We start from the raw sequence: 13,813 nt of genomic DNA, 5'->3' as shown, positions 1-13,813 counted from the left end.
TCTTTCTCCGTTACTGTGATATATATGTGTTAATATTTTCGTTTTTGAATATAGCTCGCAATTTTCAAGCTCAATTTTAGGATTTCTTGGAAATACCAGACAATGACATCTTACCTATTTTTGGGGTCCCGGACAAGACATACATATTGAAGTTACCTGTTCCGAAAACTTTGATTTTTTTTCCCTCGCATTTTCACTTAATTCAAGCCCTTGCGATGTAAACAATTTAAAATTACACATAAACTTTACAAACGGGGGCAAGCAAAAGCAGTTGAAGGTTCAAGCTGCTCGGCGTACCCCGGCAAAATATTACACATGGAAAGCTTGATCAGCATTGCCAAAATACATTTCTTTTTGCACTTGTATGTGGTTATTTTTGTTGTGAAGATGTGGTAAGGATACTTGGTGGATGTTTGGCGGTCCATTACAATATATTAAAATAAACACATATGAATAGAGCTTGAAATCAAAGCTTTAATTCCCAGATATTCACAATCACGAATATATCTCATACTACAACTTCCAATTTTGCTACAACAGTGACAATCAAAGCATAGTTCTCATATTGACCTCCATTGCATCGCATGAAACTTGAGATTTTCTCCTTAATTCATTGCCCTTCACTTGTCTTTTATCTTTGCTTTCTCTCTGGATAGTGACCTCTGACTGCTGCAGAGGAGTTTGGGAACGGCGAAGACAGAAGAGGACAGAGAGATAGAGTCTGGTTAAGTGAAAGAGGTGAACTAGAGATGTAAGCGAGACAGAGCAGAAGCGCAGGACAGATAAGTGAGGTAGGGAGAAATGTAAGGTCAGGAGTTAACAAGCATTTGCAATTCAACAGGTCTCGCATTTGCGAGAGTTAAAGCTATTAGCAATGTAAATGACAATGCCGTTTATTTACCTGTTTTGCTAATTAACACATAAATAAAAGGCACTGTCATTTACATTGCCAATAGTTTTAACTCTCGCAAATGCGAGACCTCTTGCATTGCAAATACTTGTTTAGTAGTCTCACCAGCACCTGGAATTGCGCAATTCCTGGTGTGCTGGACTCATGACAGCACCAAGCTGTTGTTGGGTGGGTGGGGGGGGGGGCAGAGAGAGGAAGGCAGGGGAGAAGGAGAGAGAATAATTAACACATAGCAGCCCATGTGGTCTGCCCCACACCCAGAAAACCCACCCCCACCCACTACAGCTGCCCAACCTGGCTGATAGGTGTTACCCCTACCCCAAAGAGGCCACAAGTGGCCAACTGTTAGAACAAACATCGGACACATCCCAAAGTGTGGCACTAGGGGCCCGGCAAATTCCAGCGAGTGTATGCTGGGTGGCTGGACGAGATACCCTCGGGAGGAGGATCCTCAGTCATTCAGGCAAACATGGTGAGTTCCTGAGCGGTTATCATGAAAGGGGAAGTCAACCTGAAGGGAAATGGGCCATGGGGAGCTTACCTCCGCTAAGCCAGTAGTGGCATACCACTGTCGGCGGTTTGGTGGTCGCACCAGGTGCTCAGTCGTGTTCATTGAGAGGGTCGTCTTCTGCTGGGCCATTATCCGCGCATGCAGACGATGTAGAATGCTTGATAGAACTGACAAATTTGATGACGGGTTTGGGATTGGTGAAGAACATGGTTTTGCCGGAGTGAAAAATTCGGAGTTTTGCAGGGTAAAGCAGAGAATACTTGATGTCCTGCTGCTGCAACAGCCTCTTCACCAGTACAAACTCTCTCCTGGCGGCCGGCACTGTTAGAGTGAAATCGGGGAAGAACGAGACCAAGTTGCCCTGGTATCTTGTGTCCGGCTGATCCCAGGCTCTGCACAGTACAACAACCAGGTACCTATAGTTCAACAGTTGCACGTTTATGGGCCTGGCCGGGGCTCACGGAGGAGGTCTCGAGCCTAGAGATCAGTGAGCCCTCTCAACTATGCAGACCGCTGATAGGGAGTCTCCAAACAAGGACCGAAGCATCTCCTCAACATAATCCTCGACACAGGTCATTGCTGTGGTCTCTGGGATTCCCATAATTCACAAATTGTTTTGTCGCGACCTCACCTCGAGGTCTTCATTCTTGCTTCTTATAACTTCTAGTACTTTTCCATGTGAAGCAATTTCTCGCAAGTAGCGGTTCCTTCGTCTTCTAACGCAGAGGTACGTTGCTCAACCTCCGCAACACGTTCATCATGGTTCGAGACCTTATCTCTGAGCTGGTCTAGGTGGTCTGACACTGAGTCAATTTTGAGGTCTATGGCTGAAAGGGATTGCTTTAGGTCCGTGAACATTTCGCGTATATTTGGTTCTGACGCCAATGTAGAATTCATGGTTACTTCCCACAGCTCTTCTTCCTGGGGGCCCGCCCAGGGAGTCTTGCGCTGTTCAAAGGAGATCTTTGGCTGTCTGGCGTCTGTCTTGCCCATGGCTCGCGGCTGTTCCCCCACCCCAGAGAGTTTGCTTTGTCAATGCGGCTGTGTCCTTGGTAGCGTTGCAGTCTTGTGGGAGACAGGTCACTTAGGGCCTTCCTCGCACAAGCAGTGCCCTTTGAGGTCGATGACCAAGTGGTCAGCTGAGCGGTTGCAGTGTCCGCAGGCTCGCCCCCCACAATGCCGAAGGTCAAGCTCTTCATGAGCACAAAACTCTGGTCAGCCTCTCCGTGTTCTACAGCCTCCCCATCGTGGATCGAGAGCAGTACAGAACCCCCCTGCAGCGGCCGGTTCAACCTAATTCAACAGGTCTCTCTTCCTTACTGGACTCCCCTGAAAGCCCGCACCAGCTGCACCCCCAACACATAGGGTCCGTCCAGCATCAGCAGCGCCCCACAGGGCTTTATACCACACCTCAGCCATGATCCTAGATGGCCTCCTCTCTGCTGCTGCTTTTAAAGTGCAGGGGAGGCGTGTGCCCGCAGCTTTCGTCTATTCCCCCCGCCACCACTCCTGCCATGCTTCAATTGTGTGCAGGGCCTCTCGCGGACTCTCTGTCGTTGGCCCCAGTGGTTCAGGGGATCAGCATGGCCGGGTCGGAAGGAGAGCTCCTTTCATGCTTTGTTTCACCTCCACAGCCGTGGCTGCTTGTCACTCCAGATAGGCCCTCAGCCTGCTGCTGTGCTCCGCCTGGGCCGCTCCCCCACCAGGCACCCCCCGGAGATGAGCAATCGCCCAGACGAGCTCCTTTCACAAGTCTGTCTTGTTTCTCCCTGCCAGGGATAGGCAGCCGCACTCAGCCACCCGATCAACCCGGTCTCACCTGACGCCGTTCTTGGCACAGCAGGGCTCAGCAGGCTATCTCCGAGTCCTCCAGCCTCCCTCGCCACGAGGGTTCAGAAAGGGGTCAGCCTCGAGGCCGCTCACCACAGGCCTCCAGCCGATAATGGCGCATAGCCATCCGTTCCTCTCATTTCCTCTTCAAACGGTCGTGTGGTTGCAGGCCAAGGGGATAGCAAGCCGCTCTCAAAAATACCATGGATCGCTGCACTTTATCTCCTCAGCTCAGAGCCACCATCTTGCCTCCTCAGGAGGCTCATGCGGGCTCGCATAGTCTTTTTCACCTCTCAGACCGAGCTGTCGTAATCCCCCAGGGCTCAATCGTTCGGTGTCTCAGGTGTCAGGAGTTGATTCCCCACATTTAGGGCCAGTGATGTTCGCTCAAACTGCAGGATAAGTGCTAGATGGTCCATCCAGTCTGCAGCCTATGTGGCGACCATCTTGCAGACGACACTCTAGCGCCCCCCGAGTTGTTGTAGGTTTAGAGTGATCTCATCAGGTCTGGATTCTAGTGAGGTGTGGGAACAAGTTGTTGAGTCTTGGAGCAGGGGGAAAGGAGTTGGGGGGTGTTCCAGGCTGTGCTGTTGGATTACTGCTAGCCTGGGAGAACTAGCGAAGAGGAAGCCGGGTTGGAGATGGAGGTAAGCTCAAATTTTGAAGGAGGAGAGCTCGAGAACTGGATGAGTGGGAGCGGTGGGGTCATATGGTTCATGTTGCTAGATGGGATTGAATGAATGAATGAATGAATGAATGAATGAATGAATGAATGAATGAATGAATGAATGAAAAGAATTTTATAACGCGCAAACTTAGCCCCAAAAGGGCATCAAGGCGCGGATTGGGAGTTTGGACTTCAGGATTGTAATCGGGTGAGTCATGGAGAGGGTCAGAGGTATAGTCGGGGTGAAGATGTTACTTCTGTGGCTTTGCAACTCTGAGAAAGCTGCTCTACATGTGTGATGTGAATACAGTCTAGTTTGGCATTTGAGGGAGGGAGGCTTGGACCATCCGGGTGGTGGTGAAGAGTTTGCGTAGTGAATGTTGAACATCGTGAAAGAGCAAGGGATGGAATGGTGTGGATTTTTTTATATGCCAAGGATATGCGAGGACAATGCTTGGGGATCCTGTCTGTTGCATGCAGAGCTAGGACGGCCTTGAGAGGGGGCAGGTTCCGTACGAGTCACTGTGTTTGTGATGAGAGGGAAAATGTTCTCAAATTTTTCTAGGTTGCGGTCAGATGAATGGATGAGGATAATCCCATTGTTATAAAGAGAGATAGTTGCTTCTGCTCAGCAAACAGATGAGGGGACTACAGAGAGTCTTAGACCATGAGGAGTTTTCCTGAATGTAGTGATCAAGAGCAATGAGTCCATGGCTTTCCTATATTGTGCTCGCCTTTTCGTGCAGAGGAGAAGGTAACTTATTGTAGCTCCTTTATTCGAGCAAAAGTAGTTGTCAGAAATTTGAGTTTCCGAGTGAGATTTGAGGAGTCAATGTTTACAGTGCTTGGATGCACTTTTTGTTAGATTAGGAATATAATTCTTCTGTAACCATTGTTTGGTTGCTGGAAAATCTTACATTTGTTATACCATACTTCTGTTTTTGGGTTTATTGTGGTTACATTGGCTGCCCAAAACTGTTAGGATGCAGTCCCCAAACCCACACCCCACCCTCAAAGCCCAAATTTAGTGTGGCAGAAGTCTTTTGCCATGTTAAAAATGCCCAAAGTGGGTGGGGTTGGCCCCAGGAACTTTTATCACATTGGTTAGGGTCTGCCTATGAGTCATTCCTAGGCACTAGCTCGTGCCAGGCATAAATGTAGCATCTCCAGGCACCCATTTCAGAATACTCCTGGCCTTGAGCCAGATCAGAAGAGGGCCGAACCGGCTGCCTGCAACCTGAGAAAAGCACTGAAGGACTGAACCTGTTCTCTCTTGTACCCAAGACAGAGACGTGGACTCCAAGGGTCAGTTGGCTGACCATAAGGTCAACTTACACGGATACAACAAGCTTAAAGAAGTCTTTTTTGCAACTACCCTGTTACCTAGTGGCAACTGGACTGGAATTGGACCCTGCTGCTGGCCTCTGTCTGACACCTTGTGAGTGTCTAAGTGCCTACCCTGGGGTTCTGAGGTGCTTTAGAAGTGTGCGCCTGTGGTGGACTGGGACTTAAAGGACTAATGGGCCTGTTTATTTAATGGCAGATGGCCCGCTATTCCGGCATGGCGGTAAAGTAGACCACTCTGTCTCTCTGGAGGAGAGAAGGCCCGTCAAATTTAAAAATGACCGTCAAGCTGGCGGTTATTTATAAAACATTGGCAAGTATTAGAAACTGGGTTACTAGTAGACTGGGGTGTGAGCCCTGGTCAAACAGCAACCACAATCCTAGTCTGGGTCCCTTAGTAGCTTGGCACAGAGCAGACAGGCTTAAATTAGAGGCAATGTCTTAAGTATTCAGTCAATGTTTATATAGCGCAGTAACTATCACCCTTAGGGGTATCTGGGCGCTGAAGGTACTGTGTCTCTGTTGAAGTGCCAGGTCTTGAGTTTCTTTCTGAGGTCTGCCTGGGAGGGTACAGTTCGGAGGTGGAGTGGCAGGCCATTCCAGGTCTTGGCGACGACGTAGGAGAAGGAGCGGTTCTAGCTGCGGCTACTGCAGGAAGCTTGGGCTACGGGTGTGCTCAAGGGCCAGAGAGGAGGAGAGCAAGTGTCTTCTGGGAAGATAGAAGCTCAGTCGATGGTTGATGTAGGATGATCCTTGATCGTGTAGAGCTTTGTAGGTGTGCACAAGCATCTTGAACTGGCATCTCTTCTGGATGGGGAGCCAGTGGAGGTTTTTTTGGTGGGGGTGATATGAGGCCGTTCAAAAAGGTCCAGGAGGAGTCTAGCTGCAGCGTTCTGTATGATCTTGAGTTGTCTGAGGAGCTTGGGGGAGATGCTGGTGTAGAGAGCTTTGTAATAGTCGTAGCAACTGATGACGAGAGCCTGAGGTATGTTCTTTCTGGTGTTGATTGTAAATCCTCTGAAGATTCTGTGGAGCATGAAATGGGTCTGGAAGCAGGAGGAGATGACTGCGTTGTGTTGTTGTTTCATGGTCAATTCATTGTTGAGGATGATGCCCAGGTTGCCTGCATGGTCTGTTGGTGTGCGTGTACTTCCGAGCTCTGCTGGCCACCAGCTGTGGTCCCATATGGAAGTGTTCTTCCCGAAGATCAATACTCCTGTCTTGGAGTTGAGTTTAAGGCAGTTGTCTCACATCCAGTTGGCTACGTTGGTCATGATGTCGCAGAAGTTGGTTCTGGTGGTGGAGGGGTCTTTGGTGAGCAAGAAATTAAATTAAATGAGAATTTATAAAGCACAACTAATATCCTAGGGTGGCAATGTGCTACCTTTCTGATAAACAGTGTAGGAAGGTGGATATCTGACTATGGTTACCCCCAACTTTTTGCCTGGTGTTTTGCTGGTTTTTGACTTAGTTGGCCTGGGATCCTGCTATTCAGGGCCCCAGGCTTCCTGCTCTCTCTGTTAAAATGGACTCCATGTACCCTAGGTACATATCTAATTGGATACTGAGTCACCTTATCAGTCCCTGTACAGTGTACCTTAGGTACCCAGGGCATAGGTGTACCCAGGGCCTACCAGGGGCTGCAGCATGTATTATGCCACCCCTGGCTGGCCATCCAAAACTGACACAACTGGCTGCAAGACAGCTGGGGCAAGGTGGTGTAATCACCCTTTGCTTTAGATATAGTATACCTATATCTAACCCTAAAATGGACACATATATTCCTATCAGTCACTCCTATGGAAGACCTTAACAATCCTGAAGGCAGAGTGCTTGGAATTATGTGAGATGGTGCTCTGGCATGAGCTGAGCCCGTTTGCAGCTTGCGGAACCAAGTCCTAATAGCTGTTCCATGATAACGCTATACCATATACTCTTAAGTGCATTATAATCCTCGCGGTTAAATGGTAACTCTGGTATAACATTATCGAAACATGTCGAGTAAGGTGTCATACGATTTGGAATACTACCCCCTCGCCAATTCTGGCGACGGGGGTTGCATTCCACCCTTCTAGAGGGACACGACATGTATGTAAATGTGAACCCCGGTTAAAGTTAACTCGAGCCTCAGCATCACAAAATGGATGCTGCCACCACAGACACAAGTCTGACCTCCTGCTGCTGGGAGTCCTTCCAGCGAGGATGGCTTGGACAAAGGGTTTCCTGCCTTAGGAGGTGCTAGCACCACCCCAGACAGGATTTTGTGTATTGAGGTAGGGAGGCCTGAAAGGAATGAGACATGCCTGGGGCACACAAGGTGTCCTGTGCATACACCGGTTCAAACCAGTTGCTGGGGCATCCCTGCCCCAGCTCTGGCGCAAAACCGGACAAAGGATAGGGGGTGTAACCACCCCCCTTCCTGGTCCCACCCAGGGGAGGGACCTAGTCAGTAGTGCAGCCCCCTTTAGGAGAATAAAGGTAGGAGCTGGTCCCATTCCAAATTAGATTATCCTGAACTATTCAACAAGAAGAAACTCTGGCCTTCGACGTTCTGTTCCACAGAAGACTGAAGAATCTCCCTTGTGGGCAAGGAGTGTCCACCCTACACAAGAAGGCACCATCAAGCGTCCAGCGGCTTCCCTTTGTCGTTCCCTCGAGGATCCAGACTTCAGAGCTCGACGAGACCCGGATTCCCAGACATCTCTGACCTCAACTCACATCTGCAGCAAAGCTGAGACCCGTGGGTGCGACGAGACACATGGAACCGGCCATCTTGGAAGAAACTGCACTTCGCTTCCAGCACAACTCCCGAGGTAAACTCGACCAAGTGCTTTGGGGACTGAGAAGCCCCAGCCCCGAGCAGCCCCTGCACCGAAGATCAGCCCTCCAGCATCCACGAGATCTGCGTGGGGCCCTTCTGCTTGGTTCCTGCTCGACGCGTTGTCTGGTCACTTGCCGGCTGGCTAGTGGCCTCCTAGACGACGAACCTTTGAATTTTCACTGCTGATCTGGTTGCTCCAGATTGGCCCTTGCTCCCTTCCAAAAGAGGGGCACCCCGGACTCTCCTAGTCCGCACCAGATGCTTTCTTCACTCACCACGTGGGTTGCCCTTGCCATGGCCTGTTGCCTCCAATCCCGGATCCAACACCGCGGACAGCGAGAGCCTGCGTGGGACAGCTCGTGCCTCCATCCTGGTTGTCGAAGACACCTCCTGGTCCACGTGGCTGCAGAGTCAAGCGTCCACTCTTCACCTGATTGCGACAACAACATCTGGTTCCTTCCTGGTTCCACACCGGTCACTGGCTAGTGACTTTGAACATTGTCCCCTCTGCTTTCAGGTCTCCTTCTTCACCAATCCACCCTTGGATTGCACCGGACATCTTCCTCCTGGTGCAACTTGTCGTATTTTTCGTAAGAGATTGTCATGTGCTTAGCCCTCTGACCTCATAAAGAGTTCAGAGGTGTTGTTATTAATAAATAGACTGTTTATTTTCATAACAACCTGTGTGGTGTCCTTTCATCTGGTATTCAAGGGGTTATATTGTGGTAAAACAGATGGCTTCACATGCCAAAAGAGTTTAGCCTAAGACTGCTTTGTCCATGCTACCATTAGGATAGCTGGTCTATAAGGTTGACTTACAACCAATCACCATAAGGGTTGTTTGGACTGATACAAGGTGATCACTAGAACTAGTGAGCATCATATATCAGGCCAACTTCTCACATTGGTGTGCAGCGGTTGGGATTTGAGCTTGTTGTTGTTTTTACCAAATATAATCTTGAAATATCATTTGAAAGATCACATAAGGTACCTAGGTACATATAACAAGCTTAGAAATACTCTGAGTTCTACTGAACCAGCTGTTGTAGTAGAAAGGGCCTAGCACACCCTGACTACAACTCTTAGCAAGGGATCAGTAGGAAAACCCATAGTGTAGGTAGGTGCATCACTTACACCTCACTAGAAGCATGTCGTCCCATGGAGAGTCTTCACTGACTCCCCTAGTGGTTAGTGACCCTCCACAGGTCCTTTCCAGATATGCAGCTCTCAGTTTCCAGGAGATGAGACAATTGTGTACCTCCAGGAAATTAAAACAGGGTTCTAACCCTACCACTCCTATTCTGTTAGGTCTCTTAGAGACATATGATGCCAGAAGGGCTGCTAACACAGACCCTCTAATGCAGATAGGAGCATGCCCCCCTTAGAAGGTACTCTTGGAGATCCAGACCTCCCTGAAACAGAGAATGTAGAAGAGGAGGAGGAAGAAGAAGAACAGTCTGGGGAGGAGGCAGACAATGGTTCTGTGATAGTCAGCAGACTCACAAGGGCCAACTTAGACCTACATAGGGAAGGATCTGGGGGACCCCCAGTGCTGACCCTGAGCAGGCCTAACCATGGAGTTAGAAGAGATAGGTCTCATTCTAGGGACTCCATTAGATCTGTGCACTCTCGTGCCTCTCATGCATCTGCTCAGAGGAGGATGACTTCCCTTTATATCAAAGTGGAGGGAAGAGGATTGAAGGTCCATTCAGTTCCCCTGGACAGATACGCAATAATCAAAAATAGAATGGACACTAGTATCTACAAAACCATTGGTTTGTATTCGAAAACCCTCATAGGCATCCTGATTTTATCGTTGCGGTGTATCTTTTTTCCGCCCCATCAGGAGTCGTGGCGTATTCATAGGGTAGTCGATTAACGTGCTGGGTGCCAGCCTCACCCGAGGCTACCTCCGGTACAGGTAGAAGTGTCCAGAAATAATGAAAAAGGAGGTAAAAAACAGTGTCTAGCCCAAAAGTTTATTTATTGGAAAAGAGAAGGGGTCTAGGCACTATCAGTAAAAGGAATTGCGATATGATGGTAATCATGTTACTGGATTACCGCATGTCTTAAAAAATATGTCAACATGTTTCAGCTCTCCAAGCCCAGCCGGGTCTACGGAGCTTTCTTCAGGACAAAGACACATACAAAAAGGAAAAAATGAAAAAATAACTCTCACAACTAGTGTAGTTTTTTGTTGATAAGTGTCGTTGACTTATACTCAGATTTCCAATGCTGTGGAAACAAAAGCCAACAGTATCCATTATATATGTGGCTACAACTATAGGGTAGGCAAGCAAACATGTGAAAATTACATGTAGAGCACGAAAATATCCTCATTAGGAGCGTCCGCCATGTTAGTGGCATTAATACCGTGTCGAGGAAGGAGATGAATTAAAAACAACGTCTGAGTTAGGAGTTAAAGTCTAAGTTAAAGCAATGTTACTTATACACGGGACCTGCTATCGAACACAATTCACTCTTTACTAAATATGGACAGATTTAAAAGCCCTTGGATAAGTGTTAGATTGAACCATAACCTATCTACAAAACACTTCAAAAGTTATAGTATAATTACCTGTATTAAGCTCGATAATAGCTTCAACAGGGGTCAAAGAGTCGCTTTAGGTCTTTGCTGTTAAGGTACAAACAGGTCCCACGCATTAATAAAAACGCTAAGTGGCTTACCAGTTAGTAAAGATCAGGATTTGCTGCCATTCTTACCCACGAGGATCGGCGTTGTGTCCCCTGCGCTGACTCTGCCCCTGGCTATGGGCGTTTCTCTTTTGGCCCGTCCTATAAAACCGGGACTTAGGCATCAAAAACGGACTACAGTTTATCCAGAGGACTCCATGTGAGATGGCTGCCTCCCGATGTATAGACGAGTGTAAGACACATACGTAATTACCATATGTGCTCCCCATTATTCACACATAAGGAGTGGAAGTGTAATGATGACAGAGGAAAAACAGCAGGGAAAAACAAAAACATCCTCAACATTGGAAGTGTATGTATAAGAGGGCAAATGCGTCCCAAATAGAGTGAATGTAATAAACAGGTCCCCTTCTGTCATGACTGATTAACAGGGGGATTGGAATGGCCAGATGAGTGGAACATAATTTGTCAAAATAATAGAGATTCGTAGTAAGTGTACATTTTGCTTAGTAGAACTGGTGCCACGGGATATTATCGTTCATCCCCAAAATATCTGTTCTAAGGCGGTCCACCCACCTTTGTTCCTTTTCAAATAGGATCTGCTCAGCATGGTTGTCTTTATCTCGTAGCATTTCAAGGACCGTCCATCTCAGATCGTCACATGTGTGTCCGGCTTCCACGAAATGTGTACACAGTTTGGTGGTGTTCTTCTTGAGTCTTACATTACTCCTGTGTTCTCCTATGCGGAGTTTGACTTTACGACATGTCATGCCTGCGTATTGTCGTAGGCAGGGGCAGGTCACCAAGTAAATTACATGGGTGGAATTGCAATTTGTGTGTTGTTTCTGGGTCCATAATAAGGTGTCCGTCAATTGCAAGGTCTTGGTGGTATTGGTGAACTTGCAAATTCCACATGTGCCACATGGATAATGGCCTGTAACTGGGGCCATGGTTATATCTCTAACTGTTGACTTCAATAGTTTCCTTTTCGGCCTGGTGTGTACAAGGACATCTTTGATGTTTTTAGTTCTTCTGTTAGCAAATCTTGGCTTGGGCCAATTGAATTTGCCTGATGTGACTATCTGCCAATTCTTTCTTATCAGCTTCTGTACATCGTAAGTAGCAGGACAATAGGTAGTAACGCATGTGACTAGATCCTTGATGGGTTCTTTATAATTGTTCTGTAAGAGACATTCGCTGGGCTGATGTTTTGCCAGTTTTTTACATTTTGAGATTACAGCTGCAGTGTAATCTCTAGATTGTAACTTGTGACTGAGCTCCTGTGCCTGTTTCTTATAGTCACTTTCCTTGCTGCAGTTGCGTTTGTGTCTTAAAAACTGACTGTAAGGCAGATTATCACGCAGGGGTCGTGGATGGAAACTCTGGTAAGAGAGTAGACTATTCTTGGCTGTGGGTTTGGTAAAAGTTTTGGGGCCAGATGTAGGTAGGCGTTTACCGGCCGGTAACGGCCGAAAACCGGTAAAATCGGCCGTTACCGACCGGAATCCAGGAAATGAGATGTAGGAGGCCTTTAATTACCGATTATTGAAAATCCGAGTCGGAAACATACCGACTCGGTAATAAAGACCCGGTAAAAATACCGTGTCGGAATTTACCGTATACATAAATACCGAGTTCGTATTTTCCGACTCGGAAAATAAGAAACGGTAATAATTGCCCATGGAGATGTAGGTAAGCCCAAAAATACAGAATCTGCAGAAAAACGGTATTTTTTAGTAACCAAGGGAGGGCTATAAAAAAAGTCCCAAAATGCACCTCAGGACCCATGATGGCGGCTTTTTACATCATAGCAAGACGGCAGAGACTACAGGCAGCAGGAGAGAGAGAATGGCAAAGGGAGGAACAAGTGTACAGGCAGAGGATAACACTGTTCCAACTGACAGAGCCTGAAATACTGCAGAGGTACAGGCTACACCCAGACACCATCAAGCAATTGATCAGGGACCTACACCCACTCCTGGACCACCCAACACCCAGGGCCCATGCCATCCCACCTCATGTCCAGGTGCTATGTAGCTTACACCTGCTGGCCTCAGGGAGCTACCAGAGTGTGATAGCTGTAGTGGGTGGCGTGTCCCAGGGCTGCCTGTCCCGCTTCTTCAGGAGGTTTCTTGACGCCATGATGCAGAGGATGGGGCATTATATTTCATTCCCTGTTACACCGACTGAATTAGCAAAAACCAAAACAGACTTTTATCAACTGGCACACTTCCCTCACGTGATAGGCTGCATCGATGGCACCCACGTCCCACTCTGTCCACCTGCAGCCACAGAGCACATATACAGGAATCGCAAATCGACGCACTCCATCAACGTCCAGGTCATATGTAATGCAGGGAACCTCATCACTGACATCGTAGCCAAGTTCCCCGGAAGTACCCATGATTCTTACATATTCCAGAATAGTGGAATATACACACGCCTACTTGCCGGAGAATTTGGAAATGGATACCTGCTAGGTAAATCACAATGACACACCCTGACACTCACAAAAAAGTCCCAAAATGCACCTCAGGACCCATGATGGCGGCTTTTTACATCATAGCAAGACGGCAGAGACTACAGGCAGCAGGAGAGAGAGAATGGCAAAGGGAGGAACAAGTGTACAGGCAGAGGATAACACTGTTCCAACTGACAGAGCCTGAAATACTGCAGAGGTACAGGCTACACCCAGACACCATCAAGCAATTGATCAGGGACCTACACCCACTCCTGGACCACCCAACACCCAGGGCCCATGCCATCCCACCTCATGTCCAGGTGCTATGTAGCTTACACCTGCTGGCCTCAGGGAGCTACCAGAGTGTGATAGCTGTAGTGGGTGGCGTGTCCCAGGGCTGCCTGTCCCGCTTCTTCAGGAGGTTTCTTGACGCCATGATGCAGAGGATGGGGCATTATATTTCATTCCCTGTTACACCGGCTGAATTAGCAAAAACCAAAACAGACTTTTATCAACTGGCACACTTCCCTCACGTGATAGGCTGCATCGATGGCACCCACGTCCCACTCTGTCCACCTGCAGCCACAGAGCACATATACAGGAATCGCAAATCG

This window comes from Lissotriton helveticus, chromosome 3_1 (assembly GCF_964261635.1).
Source record: "Lissotriton helveticus chromosome 3_1, aLisHel1.1, whole genome shotgun sequence".
NCBI classification, from domain to species: domain Eukaryota; kingdom Metazoa; phylum Chordata; class Amphibia; order Caudata; family Salamandridae; genus Lissotriton; species Lissotriton helveticus.
This window is presented reverse-complemented; position numbering follows the sequence as displayed.